The sequence below is a fragment of the Oncorhynchus keta genome, unplaced genomic scaffold (assembly GCF_023373465.1).
Source record: "Oncorhynchus keta strain PuntledgeMale-10-30-2019 unplaced genomic scaffold, Oket_V2 Un_contig_1770_pilon_pilon, whole genome shotgun sequence".
Lineage (NCBI taxonomy): Eukaryota > Metazoa > Chordata > Actinopteri > Salmoniformes > Salmonidae > Oncorhynchus > Oncorhynchus keta.
In genome coordinates, this window is record NW_026280537.1 from 19,926 (window position 1) to 40,597 (window position 20,672).

Genomic DNA, 20,672 nt, shown 5'->3' on the forward strand with positions numbered 1-20,672 from the left:
TATATAAACAGAGAGAGAGAGAGAGAGGTTGAGGTATATAAACAGAGAGAGAGCGAGAGGTTGAGGTATATAAACAGAGAGAGAGAGAGAGAGGTTGAGGTATATTAACAGAGAGAGAGAGAGAGGGGTTGAGGTATATTAACAGAGAGAGAGAGAGAGGGGTTGAGGTATATAAACAGAGAGAGAGAGAGAGGGGTTGAGGTAGATAAACAGAGAGAGAGAGGGGTTGAGGTATATAAACAGAGAGAGAGAGAGGTTGAGGTATATAAACAGAGAGAGAGAGAGAGGGGTTGAGGTATATAAACAGAGAGAGAGAGGTTGAGGTAGATAAACAGAGAGGGGTTGAGGTATATAAACAGAGAGAGAGAGGTTGAGGTAGATAAACAGAGAGGGGTTGAGGTATATAAACAGAGAGAGAGAGGGGTTGAGGTATGTAAACAGAGAGAGAGAGAGGGGTTGAGGTATATAAACAGAGAGAGAGAGAGAGAGAGAGGGGTTGAGGTAGATAAACAGAGAGGGGTTGAGGTATATAAACAGAGAGAGAGAGAGAGAGAGGGGTTGAGGTATATAAACAGAGAGAGAGAGAGAGGGGGGTTGAGGTATATAAACAGAGAGAGAGAGAGAGAGAGAGGGGTTGAGGTAGATAAACAGAGAGAGGTTGAGGTAGATAAACAGAGAGGTTGAGGTAGATCAACAGAGAGAGAGAGAGAGGGGTTGAGGTAGATAGAGAGAGAGAGAGGTTGAGTTAGATAAACAGAGAGAGAGAGAGAGGTTGAGGTAGATAAACAGAGAGAGGTTGAGGTAGATAAACAGAGAGAGAGTACTGAAGCTACACATACAGAGATAGATGAATTGGTTACCTGGTGCAGGTCTTTTCCCAGTGTATACTCCTGGAAGTACCCTGGGGCGGCGGAGGAGGCTCTGATGGCCTGCCACATCTTGTGTTTACAGTCTCCTATGTAGTGGGACCGGACCCCTGGTAGCATGCTGTAGTTCCTGAACACATAGGCCTTCAGAGGCAGACCCCTGTTCACTATGGTGCTCACTGCTGACACCTAGAGGAGGAACAGAGGCATGAACTAAATGAAGACATGTTCATGAGAGAAGAGATGGGTTGGTTGTTCAGCAACAAAACCAACGTGCACAACAGACGGGTTGGCTTAGATTGTTAACAACATGTAAAGTATATTTAGTCTCCAATGTTTATTGTGCAAATGTATTTATGTTTTCAATGAGCACTTGTTGTCTCTTAAATGCATCGTTACAGTTGTTGATTAGCTAGCTAGCGAATTTTAGCCCAATTAGCATTGACATGACATGAGTCAAAACCCCTCAAAACAAGACATGGTGTCCCATGTCTTCCCTACATGGCAGCTTCTTGTCATTGTTGCTATGTGACCGTCCAGGATCATAACAACGCAGGCCATCCAGTCGTATCGATGTGTGCGTATCATTTTGGTGACTCGTCAGCCGACCCGTCCATATGGACTTGATTAAGTCCTTGTTCCCAGTGTAAGTGTATGGTTGTTAAAGTGATGTATAGATCAAACCTTACCTTTGGGCATTTTGGATCCCGGGCTGTCTCGACCATGAGGCCTTCTCCCATTCTCTCCCTGTTACACACAAAACATTCACCACTTCATTATCAAACCAGACTAAATTATACTGCAATTTACCTGCTCCAAAATAAGAACATGATTTTCATAGGTCAGACTACACTGTCAAGATATTTGACCACTGACATGACAGTACCCTAGACGGAGCAGCAGGGTACTGACATGACAGTACCCTAGACGGAGCAGCAGGGTACTGACATGACAGTATCCTAGACGGAGCAGCAGGGTACTGACATGACAGTATCCTAGACGGAGCAGCAGGGTACTGACATGACAGTATCCTAGACGGAGCAGCAGGGTACTGACATGACAGTATCCTAGACGGAGCAGCAGGGTACTGACATGACAGTATCCTAGACGGAGCAGCAGGGTACTGACATGACAGTATCCTAGACGGAGCAGCAGGGTACTGACATGACAGTACCCTAGACGGAGCAGCAGGGTACTGACATGACAGTACCCTAGACGGAGCAGCAGGGTACTGACATGACAGTATCCTAGACGGAGCAGCAGGGTACTGACATGACAGTACCCTAGACGGAGCAGCAGGGTACTGACATGACAGTACCCTAGACGGAGCAGCAGGGTACTGACATGACAGGGTACCCTAGACGGAGCAGCAGGGTACTGACATGACAGTATCCTAGACGGAGCAGCAGGGTACTGACATGACAGTATACTAGACGGAGCAGCAGGGTACTGACATGACAGTATACTAGATGGAGCAGCAGGGTACTGACATGACAGTATACTAGTCGGAGCAGCAGGGTACTGACATTACAGTACCCTAGACGGAGCAGCAGGGTACTGACATGACAGTATACTAGATGGAGCAGCAGGGTACTGACATGACAGTACACTAGTCGGAGCAGCAGGGTACTGACATTACAGTACCCTAGACGGAGCAGCAGGGTACTGACATTACAGTACCCTAGACGGAGCAGCAGGGTACTGACATGACAGTACCCTAGACGGAGCAGCAGGGTACTGACATGACAGTATCCTAGACGGAGCAGCAGGGTACTGACATGACAGTATCCTAGACGGAGCAGCAGGGTACTGACATGACAGTATACTAGATGGAGCAGCAGGGTACTGACATGACAGTATACTAGTCGGAGCAGCAGGGTACTGACATGACAGTATACTAGTCGGAGCAGCAGGGTACTGACATGACAGTACCCTAGACGGAGCAGCAGGGTACTGACATGACAGTATACTAGTCGGAGCAGCAGGGTACTGACATTACAGTATCCTAGACGGAGCAGCAGGGTACTGACATGACAGTATACTAGATGGAGCAGCAGGGTACTGACATGACAGTATACTAGATGGAGCAGCAGGGTACTGACATGACAGTATACTAGATGGAGCAGCAGGGTACTGACATGACAGTATCCTAGACGGAGCAGCAGGGTACTGACATGACAGTATACTAGACGGAGCAGCAGGGTACTGACATGACAGTATCCTAGACGGAGCAGCAGGGTACTGACATGACAGTATCCTAGACGGAGCAGCAGGGTACTGACATGACAGTATCCTAGACGGAGCAGCAGGGTACTGACATGACAGTATACTAGATGGAGCAGCAGGGTACTGACATGACAGTATACTAGATGGAGCAGCAGGGTACTGACATGACAGTACCCTAGACGGAGCAGCAGGGTACTGACATGACAGTATACTAGACGGAGCAGCAGGGTACTGACATGACAATATCCTAGACGGAGCAGCAGGGTACTGACATGAAAGGGTACTAGACGGAGCAGCAGGGTACTGACATGACAGTATCCTAGACGGAGCAGCAGGGTACTGACATGACAGTATCCTAGACGGAGCAGCAGGGTACTGACATGACAGGGTACTAGACGGAACAGCAGGGTACTGACATGACAGTGTACTAGACGGAGCAGCAGGGTACTGACATGACAGTATCCTAGACGGAGCAGCAGGGTACTGACATGACAGTATCCTAGACGGAGCAGCAGGGTACTGACATGACAGTATCCTAGACGGAGCAGCAGGGTACTGACATGACAGTATCCTAGACGGAGCAGCAGGGTACTGACATGACAGGGTACTAGACGGAACAGCAGGGTACTGACACGACAGTATCCTAGACGGAGCAGCAGGGTACTGACACGACAGTATCCTAGACGGAGCAGCAGGGTACTGACATGACAGGGTACTAGACGGAGCAGCAGGGTACTGACATGACAGTATACTAGTCGGAGCAGCAGGGTTCTGACATGACAGTATACTAGACGGAGCAGCAGGGTACTGACATGACAGTATCCTAGACGGAGCAGCAGGGTACTGACATGACAGTATACTAGACGGAGCAGCAGGGTACTGACATGACAGTATACTAGTCGGAGCAGCAGGGTTCTGACATGACAGTATACTAGACGGAGCAGCAGGGTACTGACATGACAGTATCCTAGACGGAGCAGCAGGGTACTGATATGACAGTATCCTAGACGGAGCAGCAGGGTACTGACATGACAGTATCCTAGACGGAGCAGCAGGGTACTGACATGACAGTATACTAGACGGAGCAGCAGGGTACTGACATGACAGGGTACTATACGGAGCAGCAGGGTACTGACATGACAGTATACTAGACGGAGCAGCAGGGTACTGACATGACAGGGTACTATACGGAGCAGCAGGGTACTGACATGACAGTATACTAGTCGGAGCAGCAGGGTTCTGACATGACAGTATCCTAGACGGAGCAGCAGGGTACTGACATGACAGTATCCTAGACGGAGCAGCAGGGTACTGACATGACAGTATCCTAGACGGAGCAGCAGGGTACTGACATGACAGTATCCTAGACGGAGCAGCAGGGTACTGACATGACAGTATCCTAGACGGAGCAGCAGAGTACTGACATGACAGTATCCTAGACGGAGCAGCAGGGTACTGACATGACAGTATACTAGTCGGAGCAGCAGGGTTCTGACATGACAGTATACTAGACGGAGCAGCAGGGTACTGACATGACAGTATCCTAGACGGAGCAGCAGGGTACTGACATGACAGTATCCTAGACGGAGCAGCAGGGTACTGACATGACAGTATCCTAGACGGAGCAGCAGGGTACTGACATGACAGTATACTAGACGGAGCAGCAGGGTACTGACATGACAGGGTACTATACGGAGCAGCAGGGTACTGACATGACAGTATACTAGACGGAGCAGCAGGGTACTGACATGACAGGGTACTATACGGAGCAGCAGGGTACTGACATGACAGTATACTAGTCGGAGCAGCAGGGTTCTGACATGACAGTATACTAGACGGAGCAGCAGGGTACTGACATGACAGTATCCTAGACGGAGCAGCAGGGTACTGACATGACAGTATCCTAGACGGAGCAGCAGGGTACTGACATGACAGTATCCTAGACGGAGCAGCAGGGTACTGACATGACAGTATCCTAGACGGAGCAGCAGGGTACTGACATGACAGTATACTAGTCGGAGCAGCAGGGTTCTGACATGACAGTATACTAGACGGAGCAGCAGGGTACTGACATGACAGTATACTAGTCGGAGCAGCAGGGTACTGACATTACAGTACCCTAGACGGACAGCAGGGTACTGACATTACAGTACCCTAGACGGAGCAGCAGGGTACTGACATGACAGTATCCTAGACGGAGCAGCAGGGTACTGACATGACAGTATCCTAGACGGAGCAGCAGGGTACTGACATGACAGTATCCTAGACGGAGCAGCAGGGTACTGACATGACAGTATCCTAGACGGAGCAGCAGGGTACTGACATGACAGTATACTAGATGGAGCAGCAGGGTACTGACATGACAGTATACTAGTCGGAGCAGCAGGGTACTGACATGACAGTATACTAGTCGGAGCAGCAGGGTACTGACATGACAGTACCCTAGACGGAGCAGCAGGGTACTGACATGACAGTATACTAGTCGGAGCAGCAGGGTACTGACATGACAGTATACTAGTCGGAGCAGCAGGGTACTGACATGACAGTATCCTAGACGGAGCAGCAGGGTACTGACATGACAGGGTACTAGACGGAACAGCAGGGTACTGACATGACAGTATCCTAGACGGAGTAGCAGGGTACTGACATGACAGTATCCTAGACGGAGCAGCAGGGTACTGACATGACAGGGTACTAGACGGAACAGCAGGGTACTGACATGACAGCATACTAGACGGAGCAGCAGGGTACTGACATGACAGTATCCTAGACGGAGCAACAGGGTACTGACATGACAGTATCCTAGACGGAGCAGCAGGGTACTGACATGACAGTATCCTAGACGGAGCAGCAGGGTACTGACATGACAGGGTACTAGACGGAACAGCAGGGTACTGACATGACAGTATAGTAGACGGAGCAGCAGGGTACTGACACGACAGTATCCTAGACGGAGCAGCAGGGTACTGACACGACAGTATCCTAGACGGAGCAGCAGGGTACTGACATGACAGTATACTAGTCGGAGCAGCAGGGTTCTGACATGACAGTATACTAGACGGAGCAGCAGGGTACTGACATGACAGTATCCTAGACGGAGCAGCAGGGTACTGATATGACAGTATCCTAGACGGAGCAGCAGGGTACTGACATGACAGTATCCTAGACGGAGCAGCAGGGTACTGACATGACAGTATACTAGACGGAGCAGCAGGGTACTGACATGACAGGGTACTATACGGAGCAGCAGGGTACTGACATGACAGTATACTAGACGGAGCAGCAGGGTACTGACATGACAGGGTACTATACGGAGCAGCAGGGTACTGACATGACAGTATACTAGTCGGAGCAGCAGGGTTCTGACATGACAGTATCCTAGACGGAGCAGCAGGGTACTGACATGACAGTATCCTAGACGGAGCAGCAGGGTACTGACATGACAGTATCCTAGACGGAGCAGCAGGGTACTGACATGACAGTATCCTAGACGGAGCAGCAGGGTACTGACATGACAGTATCCTAGACGGAGCAGCAGGGTACTGACATGACAGTATCCTAGACGGAGCAGCAGGGTACTGACATGACAGTATACTAGTCGGAGCAGCAGGGTTCTGACATGACAGTATACTAGACGGAGCAGCAGGGTACTGACATGACAGTATCCTAGACGGAGCAGCAGGGTACTGACATGACAGTATCCTAGACGGAGCAGCAGGGTACTGACATGACAGTATCCTAGACGGAGCAGCAGGGTACTGACATGACAGTATACTAGACGGAGCAGCAGGGTACTGACATGACAGGGTACTATACGGAGCAGCAGGGTACTGACATGACAGTATACTAGACGGAGCAGCAGGGTACTGACATGACAGGGTACTATACGGAGCAGCAGGGTACTGACATGACAGTATACTAGTCGGAGCAGCAGGGTTCTGACATGACAGTATACTAGACGGAGCAGCAGGGTACTGACATGACAGTATCCTAGACGGAGCAGCAGGGTACTGACATGACAGTATCCTAGACGGAGCAGCAGGGTACTGACATGACAGTATCCTAGACGGAGCAGCAGGGTACTGACATGACAGTATCCTAGACGGAGCAGCAGGGTACTGACATGACAGTATACTAGACGGAGCAGCAGGGTACTGACATGACAGTATACTAGACGGAGCAGCAGGGTACTGACATGACAGTATACTAGTCGGAGCAGCAGGGTACTGACATTACAGTACCCTAGACGGAGCAGCAGGGTACTGACATTACAGTACCCTAGACGGAGCAGCAGGGTACTGACATTACAGTACCCTAGACGGACAGCAGGGTACTGACATGACAGTACCCTAGGCGGGCAGCAGGGTACTGACATGACAGTATCCTAGCGGAGCAGCAGGGTACTGACATGACAGTATCCTAGACGGAGCAGCAGGGTACTGACATGACAGTATACTAGATGGAGCAGCAGGGTACTGACATGACAGTATACTAGTCGGAGCAGCAGGGTACTGACATGACAGTATACTAGTCGGAGCAGCAGGGTACTGACATGACAGTACCCTAGACGGAGCAGCAGGGTACTGACATGACAGTATACTCGTCGGAGCAGCAGGGTACTGACATTACAGTATCCTAGACGGAGCAGCAGGGTACTATACTAGATGGAGCAGCAGGGTACTGACATGACAGTATACTAGATGGAGCAGCAGGGTACTGACATGACAGTATACTAGATGGAGCAGCAGGGTACTGACATGACAGTATACTAGATGGAGCAGCAGGGTACTGACATGACAGTATCCTAGACGGAGCAGCAGGGTACTGACATGACAGTATACTAGATGGAGCAGCAGGGTACTGACATGACAGTATCCTAGACGGAGCAGCAGGGTACTGACATGACAGTATACTAGATGGAGCAGCAGGGTACTGACATGACAGTATCCTAGACGGAGCAGCAGGGTACTGACATGACAGTACCCTAGACGGAGCAGCAGGGTACTGACATGACAGTACCCTAGACGGAGCAGCAGGGTACTGACATGACAGTACCCTAGACGGAGCAGCAGGGTACTGACATGACAGTATACTAGACGGAGCAGCAGGGTACTGACATGACAATATCCTAGACGGAGCAGCAGGGTACTGACATGAAAGGGTACTAGACGGAGCAGCAGGGTACTGACATGACAGTATCCTAGACGGAGCAGCAGGGTACTGACATGACAGTATCCTAGACGGAGCAGCAGGGTACTGACATGACAGGGTACTAGACGGAACAGCAGGGTACTGACATGACAGTATACTAGACGGAGCAGCAGGGTACTGACATGACAGTATCCTAGACGGAGCAGCAGGGTACTGACATGACAGTATCCTAGACGGAGCAGCAGGGTACTGACATGACAGTATCCTAGACGGAGCAGCAGGGTACTGACATGACAGGGTACTAGACGGAACAGCAGGGTACTGACATGACAGTATACTAGACGGAGCAGCAGGGTACTGACACGACAGTATCCTAGACGGAGCAGCAGGGTACTGACACGACAGTATCCTAGACGGAGCAGCAGGGTACTGACATGACAGTATACTAGTCGGAGCAGCAGGGTTCTGACATGACAGTATACTAGACGGAGCAGCAGGGTACTGACATGACAGTATCCTAGACGGAGCAGCAGGGTACTGACATGACAGTATCCTAGACGGAGCAGCAGGGTACTGACATGACAGTATCCTAGACGGAGCAGCAGGGTACTGACATGACAGTATACTAGTCGGAGCAGCAGGGTTCTGACATGACAGTATACTAGACGGAGCAGCAGGGTACTGACATGACAGTATCCTAGACGGAGCAGCAGGGTACTGATATGACAGTATCCTAGACGGAGCAGCAGGGTACTGACATGACAGTATCCTAGACGGAGCAGCAGGGTACTGACATGACAGTATACTAGACGGAGCAGCAGGGTACTGACATGACAGGGTACTATACGGAGCAGCAGGGTACTGACATGACAGTATACTAGACGGAGCAGCAGGGTACTGACATGACAGGGTACTATACGGAGCAGCAGGGTACTGACATGACAGTATACTAGTCGGAGCAGCAGGGTTCTGACATGACAGTATCCTAGACGGAGCAGCAGGGTACTGACATGACAGGGTACTATACGGAGCAGCAGGGTACTGACATGACAGTATACTAGTCGGAGCAGCAGGGTTCTGACATGACAGTATACTAGACGGAGCAGCAGGGTACTGACATGACAGTATCCTAGACGGAGCAGCAGGGTACTGACATGACAGTATCCTAGACGGAGCAGCAGGGTACTGACATGACAGTATCCTAGACGGAGCAGCAGGGTACTGACATGACAGTATACTAGTCGGAGCAGCAGGGTTCTGACATGACAGTATACTAGACGGAGCAGCAGGGTACTGACATGACAGTATACTAGACGGAGCAGCAGGGTACTGACATGACAGTATCCTAGACGGAGCAGCAGGGTACTGACATGACAGTATCCTAGACGGAGCAGCAGGGTACTGACATGACAGTATCCTAGACGGAGCAGCAGGGTACTGACATGACAGTATACTAGTCGGAGCAGCAGGGTACTGACATGACAGTATACTAGTCGGAGCAGCAGGGTACTGACATGACAGTATCCTAAACGGGCAGCAGGGTACTGACATGACAGTATCCTAGACGGAGCAGCAGGGTACTGACATGACAGTATCCTAGACGGAGCAGCAGGGTACTGACATGACAGTATCCTAGACGGAGCAGCAGGGTACTGACATGACAGTATCCTAGGCGGAGCAGCAGGGTACTGACATGACAGTATCCTAGACGGGCAGCAGGGTACTGACATGACAGTATCCTAGACGGAGCAGCAGGGTACTGACATGACAGTATCCTAGACGGAGCAGCAGGGTACTGACATGACAGTATCCTAGACGGAGCAGCAGGGTACTGACATGACAGTATACTAGACGGAGCAGCAGGGTACTGACATGACAGTATACTAGTCGGAGCAGCAGGGTTCTGACATGACAGTATACTAGACGGAGCAGCAGGGTACTGACATGACAGTATACTAGACGGAGCAGCAGGGTACTGACATGACAGTATCCTAGAGCGGAGCAGCAGGGTACTGACATGACAGTATCCTAGACGGAGCAGCAGGGTACTGACATGACAGTATCCTAGACGGAGCAGCAGGGTACTGACATGACAGTATCCTAGACGGAGCAGCAGGGTACTGACATGACAGTATCCTAAACGGGCAGCAGGGTACTGACATGACAGGGTACTAGACGGAACAGCAGGGTACTGACATGACAGTATAGTAGACGGAGCAGCAGGGTACTGACACGACAGTATCCTAGACGGAGCAGCAGGGTACTGACACGACAGTATCCTAGACGGAGCAGCAGGGTACTGACATGACAGTATACTAGTCGGAGCAGCAGGGTTCTGACATGACAGTATACTAGACGGAGCAGCAGGGTACTGACATGACAGTATCCCCTAGACGGAGCAGCAGGGTACTGACATGACAGTATCCTAGACGGAGCAGCAGGGTACTGACATGACAGTATCCTAGACGGAGCAGCAGGGTACTGACATGACAGTATACTAGTCGGAGCAGCAGGGTTCTGACATGACAGTATACTAGACGGAGCAGCAGGGTACTGACATGACAGTATCCTGAAAGGCGGAGCAGCAGGGTACTGATATGACAGTATCCTAGACGGAGCAGCAGGGTACTGACATGACAGTATCCTAGACGGAGCAGCAGGGTACTGACATGACAGTATACTAGACGGAGCAGCAGGGTACTGACATGACAGGGTACTATACGGAGCAGCAGGGTACTGACATGACAGTATACTAGACGGAGCAGCAGGGTACTGACATGACAGGGTACTATACGGAGCAGCAGGGTACTGACATGACAGTATACTAGTCGGAGCAGCAGGGTTCTGACATGACAGTATCCTAGACGGAGCAGCAGGGTACTGACATGACAGTATCTAGACGGAGCAGCAGGGTACTGACATGACAGTATCCTAGACGGAGCAGCAGGGTACTGACATGACAGTATCCTAGACGGGCAGCAGGGTACTGACATGACAGTATCCTAGACGGAGCAGCAGGGTACTGACATGACAGTATCCTAGACGGAGCACAGGGTACTGACATGACAGTATCCTAGACGGAGCAGCAGGGTACTGACATGACAGTATACTAGTCGGAGCAGCAGGGTTCTGACATGACAGTATACTAGACGGAGCAGCAGGGTACTGACATGACAGTATCCTAGACGGAGCAGCAGGGTACTGACATGACAGTATCCTAGACGGGCAGCAGGGTACTGACATGACAGTATCCTAGACGAGCAGCAGGGTACTGACATGACAGTATACTAGACGGAGCAGCAGGGTACTGACATGACAGGGTACTATACGGAGCAGCAGGGTACTGACATGACAGTATACTAGACGGAGCAGCAGGGTACTGACATGACAGGGTACTATACGGAGCAGCAGGGTACTGACATGACAGTATACTAGTCGGAGCAGCAGGGTTCTGACATGACAGTATACTAGACGGAGCAGCAGGGTACTGACATGACAGTATCCTAGACGGGCAGCAGGGTACTGACATGACAGTATCCTAGACGGAGCAGCAGGGTACTGACATGACAGTATCCTAGACGGAGCAGCAGGGTACTGACATGACAGTATACTAGTCGGAGCAGCAGGGTTCTGACATGACAGTATACTAGACGGAGCAGCAGGGTACTGACATGACAGTATACTAGACGGAGCAGCAGGGTACTGACATGACAGTATCCTAGACGGAGCAGCAGGGTACTGACATGACAGTATCCTAGACGGACAGCAGGGTACTGACATGACAGTATCCTAGACGGAGCAGCAGGGTACTGACATGACAGTATACTAGTCGGAGCAGCAGGGTTCTGACATGACAGTATACTAGACGGAGCAGCAGGGTACTGACATGACAGTATCCTAGACGGAGCAGCAGGGTACTGACATGACAGTATCCTAGACGGAGCAGCAGGGTACTGACATGACAGTATCCTAGACGGAGCAGCAGGGTACTGACATGACAGTACCCTAGACGGAGCAGCAGGGTACTGACATGACAGTATCCTAGACGGAGCAGCAGGGTACTGACATGACAGTACCCTAGACGGAGCAGCAGGGTACTGACATGACAGTATACTAGACGGAGCAGCAGGGTACTGACATGACAGTATCCTAGACGGAGCAGCAGGGTACTGACATGACAGTATCCTAGACGGAGCAGCAGGGTACTGACATGACAGTATACTAGTCGGAGCAGCAGGGTTCTGACATGACAGTATACTAGACGGAGCAGCAGGGTACTGACATGACAGTATACTAGACGGAGCAGCAGGGTACTGACATGACAGTATACTAGACGGAGCAGCAGGGTACTGACATGACAGTATCCTAGACGGAGCAGCAGGGTACTGACATGACAGTATACTAGACGGAGCAGCAGGGTACTGACATGACAGTATCCTAGACGGAGCAACAGGGTACTGACATGACAGTATACTAGATGGAGCAGCAGGGTACTGACATGACAGTATCCTAGACAGAGCAGCAGGGTGCGGAGCAGCAGGGTACTGACATGACAGTATCCTAGACGGAGCAGCAGGATACTGACATGACAGTATCCTAGACTGAGCAGCAGGGTACTGACATGACAGTATACTAGACGGAGCAGCAGGGTACTGACATGACAGTATACTAGACGGAGCAGCAGGGTACTGACATGACAGTATCCTAGACGGAGCAACAGGGTACTGACATGACAGTATCCTAGACGGAGCAGCAGGGTACTGACATGACAGTATCCTAGACAGAGCAGCAGGGTACTGACATGACAGTATCCTAGACGGAACAGCAGGGTACTGACATGACAGTATCCTAGACGGAGCAACAGGGTACTGACATGACAGTATCCTAAACGAACAGCAGGGTACTGACATGACAGTATCCTAGACGGAGCAGCAGGGTACTGACATGACAGTATCCTAGGCGGAGCAGCAGGGTACTGACATGACAGTATCCTAGACGGAGCAGCAGGGTACTGACATGACAGTATCCTAGACGGAGCAGCAGGGTACTGACATGACAGTATCCTAGACGGAGCAACAGGGTACTGACATGACAGTATCCTAGACGGAGCAGCAGGGTACTGACATGACAGTATCCTAGACGGAGCAGCAGGGTACTGACATGACAGTATACTAGTCGGAGCAGCAGGGTTCTGACATGACAGTATACTAGACGGAGCAGCAGGGTACTGACATGACAGTATCTAGACAGAGCAGCAGGGTACGGAGCAGCAGGGGTACTGACATGACAGTATCCTAGGCGGAGCAGCAGGATACTGACATGACAGTATCCTAGACGGAACAGCAGGATACTGACATGACAGTATCCTAGATCGAGCAGCAGGATACTGACATGACAGTATCCTAGACGGAGCAGCAGGGTACTGACATGACAGTATACTAGTCGGAGCAGCAGGGTTCTGACATGACAGTATACTAGACGGAGCAGCAGTGTACTGACATGACAGTATCCTAGACAGAGCAGCAGGGTGCGGACGGCAGGGTACTGACATGACAGTATCCTAGACGGAGCAGCAGGATACTGACATGACAGTATCCTAGACTGAGCAGCAGGGTACTGACATGACAGTATACTAAACGGAGCAGCAGGGTACTGACATGACAGTATACTAGACGGAGCAGCAGGGTACTGACATGACAGTATCCTAGACGGAGCAGCAGGGTACTGACATGACAGTATCCTAGACGGAGCAGCAGGGTACTGACATGACAGTATCCTAGACGGAGCAGCAGGGTACTGACATGACAGGGTACTAGACGGAACAGCAGGGTACTGACATGACAGTATACTAGACGGAGCAGCAGGGTACTGACATGACAGTATCCTAGACGGAGCAGCAGGGTACTGACATGACAGTATCCTAAACGGAGCAGCAGGGTACTGACATGACAGGGTACTAGACGGAACAGCAGGGTACTGACATGACAGTATACTAGATGGAGCAGCAGGGTACTGACATGACAGTATACTAGTCGGAGCAGCAGGGTTCTGACATGACAGTATACTAGATGGAGCAGCAGGGTACTGACATGACAGTATACTAGACGGAGCAGCAGGGTACTGACACGACAGTATCCTAGACGGAGCAGCAGGGTACTGACAGGACAGTATACTAGATGGAGCAGCAGGGTACTGACATGACAGTATACTAGTCGGAGCAGCAGGGTTCTGACATGAAGGTATACTAGATGGAGCAGCAGGGTACTGACATGACAGTATACTAGACGGGCAGCAGGGTACTGACACGACAGTATCCTAGACGGAGCAGCAGGGTACTGACAGGACAGTATACTAGATGGAGCAGCAGGGTACTGACATGACAGTATACTAGTGGAGCAGCAGGGTTCTGACATGACAGTATACTAGATGGAGCAGCAGGGTACTGACATGACAGTATACTAGACGGAGCAGCAGGGTACTGACACGACAGTATCCTAGACGGAGCAGCAGGGTACTGACACGACAGTATCCTAGACGGAGCAGCAGGGTACTTACATGACAGGGTACTATACGGAGCAGCAGGGTACTGACATGACAGTATACTAGTCGGAGCAGCAGGGTTCTGACATGACAGTATACTAGACGGAGCAGCAGGGTACTGACATGACAGTATCCTAGGCGGAGCAGCAGGGTACTGACATGACAGTACCCCTAGACGGAGCAGCAGGGTACTGACATGACAGTATCCTAGACGGAGCAGCAGGGTACTGACATGACAGTATACTAGTCGGAGCAGCAGGGTTCTGACATGACAGTATACTAGACGGAGCAGCAGGGTACTGACATGACAGTATCCTAGACGGAGCAGCAGGGTACTGACATAACAGTATCCTAGACGGAGCAGCAGGGTACTGACATGACAGTATACTAGACGGAGCAGCAGGGTACTGACATGACAGTATCCTAGACGGAGCAGCAGGGTACTGACATGACAGTATACTAGATGGAGCAGCAGGGTACTGACATGACAGTATACTAGATGGAGCAGCAGTGTACTGACATGACAGTATCCTAGACAGAGCAGCAGGGACGGAGCAGCAGGGTACTGACATGACAGTATCCTAGACGGAGCAGCAGGATACTGACATGACAGTATCCTAGATGGAGCAGCAGGGTACTGACATGACAGTATACTAGACGGGCAGCAGGGTACTGACATGACAGTATACTAGACGGAGCAGCAGGGTACTGACATGACAGTATACTAAACGGAGCAGCAGGGTACTGACATGACAGTATCCTAGACTGAGCAGCAGGGTACTGACATGACAGTATCCTAGACGGAGCAGCAGGGTACTGACATGACAGTATACTAGACGGAGCAGCAGGGTACTGACATGACAGTATCCTAGACGGAGCAGCAGGGTACTGACATGACAGGGTACTAGACGGAGCAGCAGGGTACTGACATGACAGGGTACTAGACGGAGCAGCAGGGTACTGACATGACAGTATACTAGTCGGAGTAGCAGGGTGCGGAGCAGCAGAGTTCTGACATGACAGTATCCTAGACGGAGCAGCAGGGTTCTGACATGACAGTATCCTAGACGGAGCAGCAGGGTACTGACATGACAGTATACTAGTCGGAGCAGCAGGGTACTGACATGACAGTATACTAGTCGGAGCAGCAGGGTACTGACATGACAGTATACTAGACGGAGCAGCAGGGTACTGACATGACAGTATACTAGTCGGAGCAGCAGGGTACTGACATGACAGTATACTAGTCGGAGCAGCAGGGTACTGACACGACAGGGTACTAGACGGAGCAGCAGGGTACTGACATGACAGTATACTAGTCGGAGCAGCAGGGTACTGACATGACAGTATCCTAGACGGAGCAGCAGGGTACTGACATGACAGTATCTTAGACGGAGCAGCAGGGTACTGACATGACAGTATCCTAGACGGAGCAGCAGGGTACTGACATGACAGTATACTAGACGGAGCAGCAGGGTACTGACATGACAGTATCCTAGACGGAGCAGCAGGGTACTGACATGACAGTATCCTAGACGGAGCAGCAGGGTACTGACATGACAGTATACTAGACGGAGCAGCAGGGTACTGACATGACAGTATACTAGACGGAGCAGCAGGGTACTGACATGACAGTATCCTAGACGGAGCAGCAGGGTACTGACATGACAGTATCCTAGACGGAGCAGCAGGGTACTGACATGACAGTATCCTAGACGGAGCAGCAGGGTACTGACATGACAGTATACTAGTCGGAGCAGCAGGGTACGGAGCAGCAGGGTTCTGACATGACAGTATACTAGTCGGAGCAGCAGGGTACTGTACTCACTTGAGGATGTTCTCCCAGATCTGGCTGTCGTAGAAGGCGTGGCTCCAGCCCATCTTGACGGTTCCCACGATGACGTTCTGTTTGAACACATCAGAACCCAGCTTCCTGTAGAGTTCCTCACAATCATCCAGAGGAATCTGGAACAGCCCCAACATGAAGGCCAGGATGGCACCTGAGGGACAGGGGTTCATCGTGTTAAGATGCCACGTGCCAAACAGGACTTTCAGATTTTAAACAAAGTATTATCCTCCCCAATGTCATGATATCCAATTGGTAGTTACAGTCTTGTCCCATCGCTGCAACTCCCGTACAGAGGGAGAGGCGAAGGTTGAGAGCCATGCGTCCTCCGAAACACGACCTCGCCAAGCCATACTGCCTCTTGACACACAGCTCGCTTAACCCGGAAGCCAGCCGAACCAACGTGTCAGAGGAAACACCATACAGCTGGCGACCGTGTCAGAGTACATGCGCCAGGCCCACCACAGGAGTCGCTAGGGTTTGCGCCAGGCCCAAACCCTCCCCTAACCCTGACGATGCTGGGACAATTGTTCTCAGGACTAGGCCTGATCTGTCTAGGAAACCAGCCCTAGTAGTGTGGAGCGATATCATGTTGTAGACAATACAGGGAGCTTGGTGAAACAGCCTACCTGTGCTGACCCCACAGATGTAGTCAAACAGCTGGTAGATGGGTTTGCCTGTCAGTGTCTGCAGTTTGTGTAGGGTCTGCAGGGCTACCAGACCCCTGGTCCCCCTCCATCGATGGCCAGGATCCGTATACCCTGGCCCTTCACAGGGTCTGTGTATCCCACCAGGGCCAGGGCCTCTCTCACTGCAGCCTGGAGCCGGGGGTCTCTGGTCTGCCTCAGACGCAACAGGCACGGGATCACCCTCTCCTGGGGGAGAAATTCACACACTTCTACATGTACCCATCTTAGTTGAATGCACTGATTGGAAGTTGGTCTATCAGTGCTTCTGCTACATGACTAAAATATGAATGTAAATATACCCACAGTGTATCTACAAGGATTGAAGTTTACATTGTCTACAGAAACAGCCCCACACCTTGACGGCCACGCCGCGTGTCTCAGGGTACTCCAGAAGATGCAGGCTAAGCTCCTCCACACGGCTGGTGTGGATGTTCATGTCTGTGGCTTTCTGGATGCCCTGCACCAAGGCTCTGGTCCTGTTGTCCATACTCACCCGGGCTATGATCTGGGATGGGAGGGCACAGAACATATCCAGGATCCTTTTTAAAAAATGTATATCACAATGAGATATAAGGTAATCATTGTGTGTAATGTTTTCCCTCTGTCCTAGATCATTGAACATGAACTTCAAACGGACAGGGTAAGACACTTCAAACGGACAGGGTAAGACACTTCAAACGGACAGGGTAAGACACTTCAAACGGACAGGGTAAGACACTTCAAACGGACAGGGTAAGACACTTCAAACGGACAGGGTAAGACACTTCAAACGGACAGGGTAAGACACTTCAAACGGACAGGGTAAGACACTTCAAACGGACAGGGTAAGACACTTCAAAATGACAGGGTATTAAAAGTGAATTTTAATTAATTCACAAGAATCATTCATTTATATGAATCAGTTTCAGTACCTTCTCTCTCTGGCTCAGCAGTAGTTTCTTGGCCCCCTCTTCAGCATTCTTCTTCTCCTCCTCAGTCTCCATCTTCTCTCCAGGCTTCCTCACAGCCGCCTCAGTAGTCTTCTCTTCAACTGCTGCTGTGACGCTCTTGGGGTCAGCTCTGAACTTACTAGGTACCAAGGGTGCTATGTAGTTGCCAAAGAATGCCTGAACATTGGGACGAGGTCAGACAGATACTGCCCAAACCCCCTTTTTTAGAGGGTGTTAGGGTGGGGGTATGGGTGACTGGGTCAGAGGAAGTACTGTCTGTGGCAGGGCTCTCTCGGGTGGGAACACCCGAGGTTCAAACGGCGGTAAGACCTCCTCCAGGGAGGAATCGGCTGTGGGGTAGCTGCCTTGCCCTGGATAGCCTTGGTCTCAGCTGCCACAGGTACTGAACGGGGATGTGGTCCCCGCTCTTAGTACTCTGATAGCGTAGACTGAGAGCAGGCTTGGAGGACATGGATGCTTGAGCATTGTCATTTAGATGGTGAGGCTTCTTGTCATCTCCTGTTGATAGACTAGTACAACTACCAAAGTAGTCGACACGTGTTGAGACAAGGTGCTGTATGTCTCGTCCATGTTGGTGGACAGGGCCTCTGGTTGGAACAGCTGTAACGTCTGCTTGGCAATGGCTGACGAGGAGCTAGCGGTGGATCTAGCCACTGATGCGGCAGGAGTTAGCCACTGATGTGGCGAGGCTCTGTTTGGGCTTGACGTTGGCCATGAAGGGTTTCTCTAAACTTGCGAGGGCTAGCGGTGGATATAGCCACTGATGCGGCGGAGTTAGCCACTGATGTGGCGAGGCTCTGTTTGGGCTTGACGTTGGCCATGAAGGGTTTCTCTAAAGCCTGAAGTGGCTGATTCTCCTTCCCCTCCTCTCCATTGTTCTGGTCCTGTCCTACTGTCTGATCCTGCTCTGGTGGCTTCATGTGTATTGCAGCAGCTGAAGGGTCACTAGCTGCCGGGGTTGGAGATGGAGTCAGAGGCTCCACTTCGGCCTGTACCTTCTCTGCATGGGCGGCTGCGGCACTGGGCTTAAGGCGGGAGATCTTGGAGAGGAGGTCGCTGCCACTTACTGCTTTAGTTACAGTGTTGAGCGTGTTCCTGATCCGCGACATGCGTCAGCTCACACCAGAGACAGGAGAGAGTTAAAATGGTATGACTGGACTACAGCCTTGCTTGTGCCAGTGATGATACGGGAATAGGACTTGATGGGTCATCTCCTTCACTTGTGTGGTCTGTGTTCAGTTAGGACAACCTCTGGAGACTGGGTCAGTTAGGACAACCTCTGGAGACTGGGTCAGTTAGGACAACCTCTGGAGACTGGGTCAGTTAGGACAACCTCTGGAGACTGGGTCAGTTAGGACAACCTCTGGAGACTGGGTCAGTTAGGACAACCTCTGGAGACTGGGTCAGTTAGGACAACCTCTGGAGACTGGGTCAGTTAGGACAACCTCTGGAGACTGGGTCAGTTAGGACAACCTCTGGAGACTGGGTCAGTTAGGACAACCCCTGGAGACTGGGTCAGTTAGGACAACCCCTGGAGACTGGGTCAGTTAGGACAACCTCTGGAGACTGGGTCAGTTAGGACAACCTCTGGAGACTGGGTCAGTTAGGACAACCTCTGGAGACTGGGTCAGTTAGGACAACCTCTGGAGACTGGGTCAGTTAGGACAACCTCTGGAGACTGGGTCAGTTAGGACAACCTCTGGAGACTGGGTCAGTTAGGACAACCTCTGGAGACTGGGTCAGTTAGGACAACCTCTGGAGACTGGGTCAGTTAGGACAACCTCTGGAGACTGGGTCAGTTAGGACAACCTCTGGAGACTGGGTCAGTTAGGACAACCTCTGGAGACTGGGTCAGTTAGGACAACCTCTGGAGACTGGGTCAGTTAGGACAACCTCTGGAGACTGGGTCAGTTCGGACAACCTCTGGAGACTGGGTCAGTTCGGACAACCTCTGGAGACTGGGTCAGTTAGGACAACCTCTGGAGACTGGGTCAGTTAGGACAACCTCTGGAGACTGGGTCAGTTAGGACAACCTCTGGAGACTGGGTCAGTTAGGACAACCTCTGGAGACTGGGTCAGTTAGGACAACCTCTGGAGACTGGGTCAGTTAGGACAACCTCTGGAGACTGGGTCAGTTAGGACAACCTCTGGAGACTGGGTCAGTTAGGACAACCTCTGGAGACTGGGTCAGTTAGGACAACCTCTGGAGACTGGGACAACCTCTGGAGACTGGGTTAGGACAACCTCTGGAGACTGGGTCAGTTAGGACAACCTCTGGAGACTGGGTCAGTTAGGACAACCTCTGGAGACTGGGTCAGTTAGGACAACCTCTGGAGACTGGGTCAGTTAGGACAACCTCTGGAGACTGGGTCAGTTAGGACAACCTCTGGAGACTGGGTCAGTT

At 51.2% G+C, this 20,672-nt stretch overlaps 1 pseudogene; it reads right to left on the reverse strand.

Annotated features, from left to right (window-relative positions):
* Positions 1 to 787: 787 nt before the first annotated feature.
* On the reverse strand, positions 788 to 20,469 carry LOC118382324 (calcium-independent phospholipase A2-gamma-like; annotated as a pseudogene).
* Positions 20,470 to 20,672: the final 203 nt, after the last annotated feature.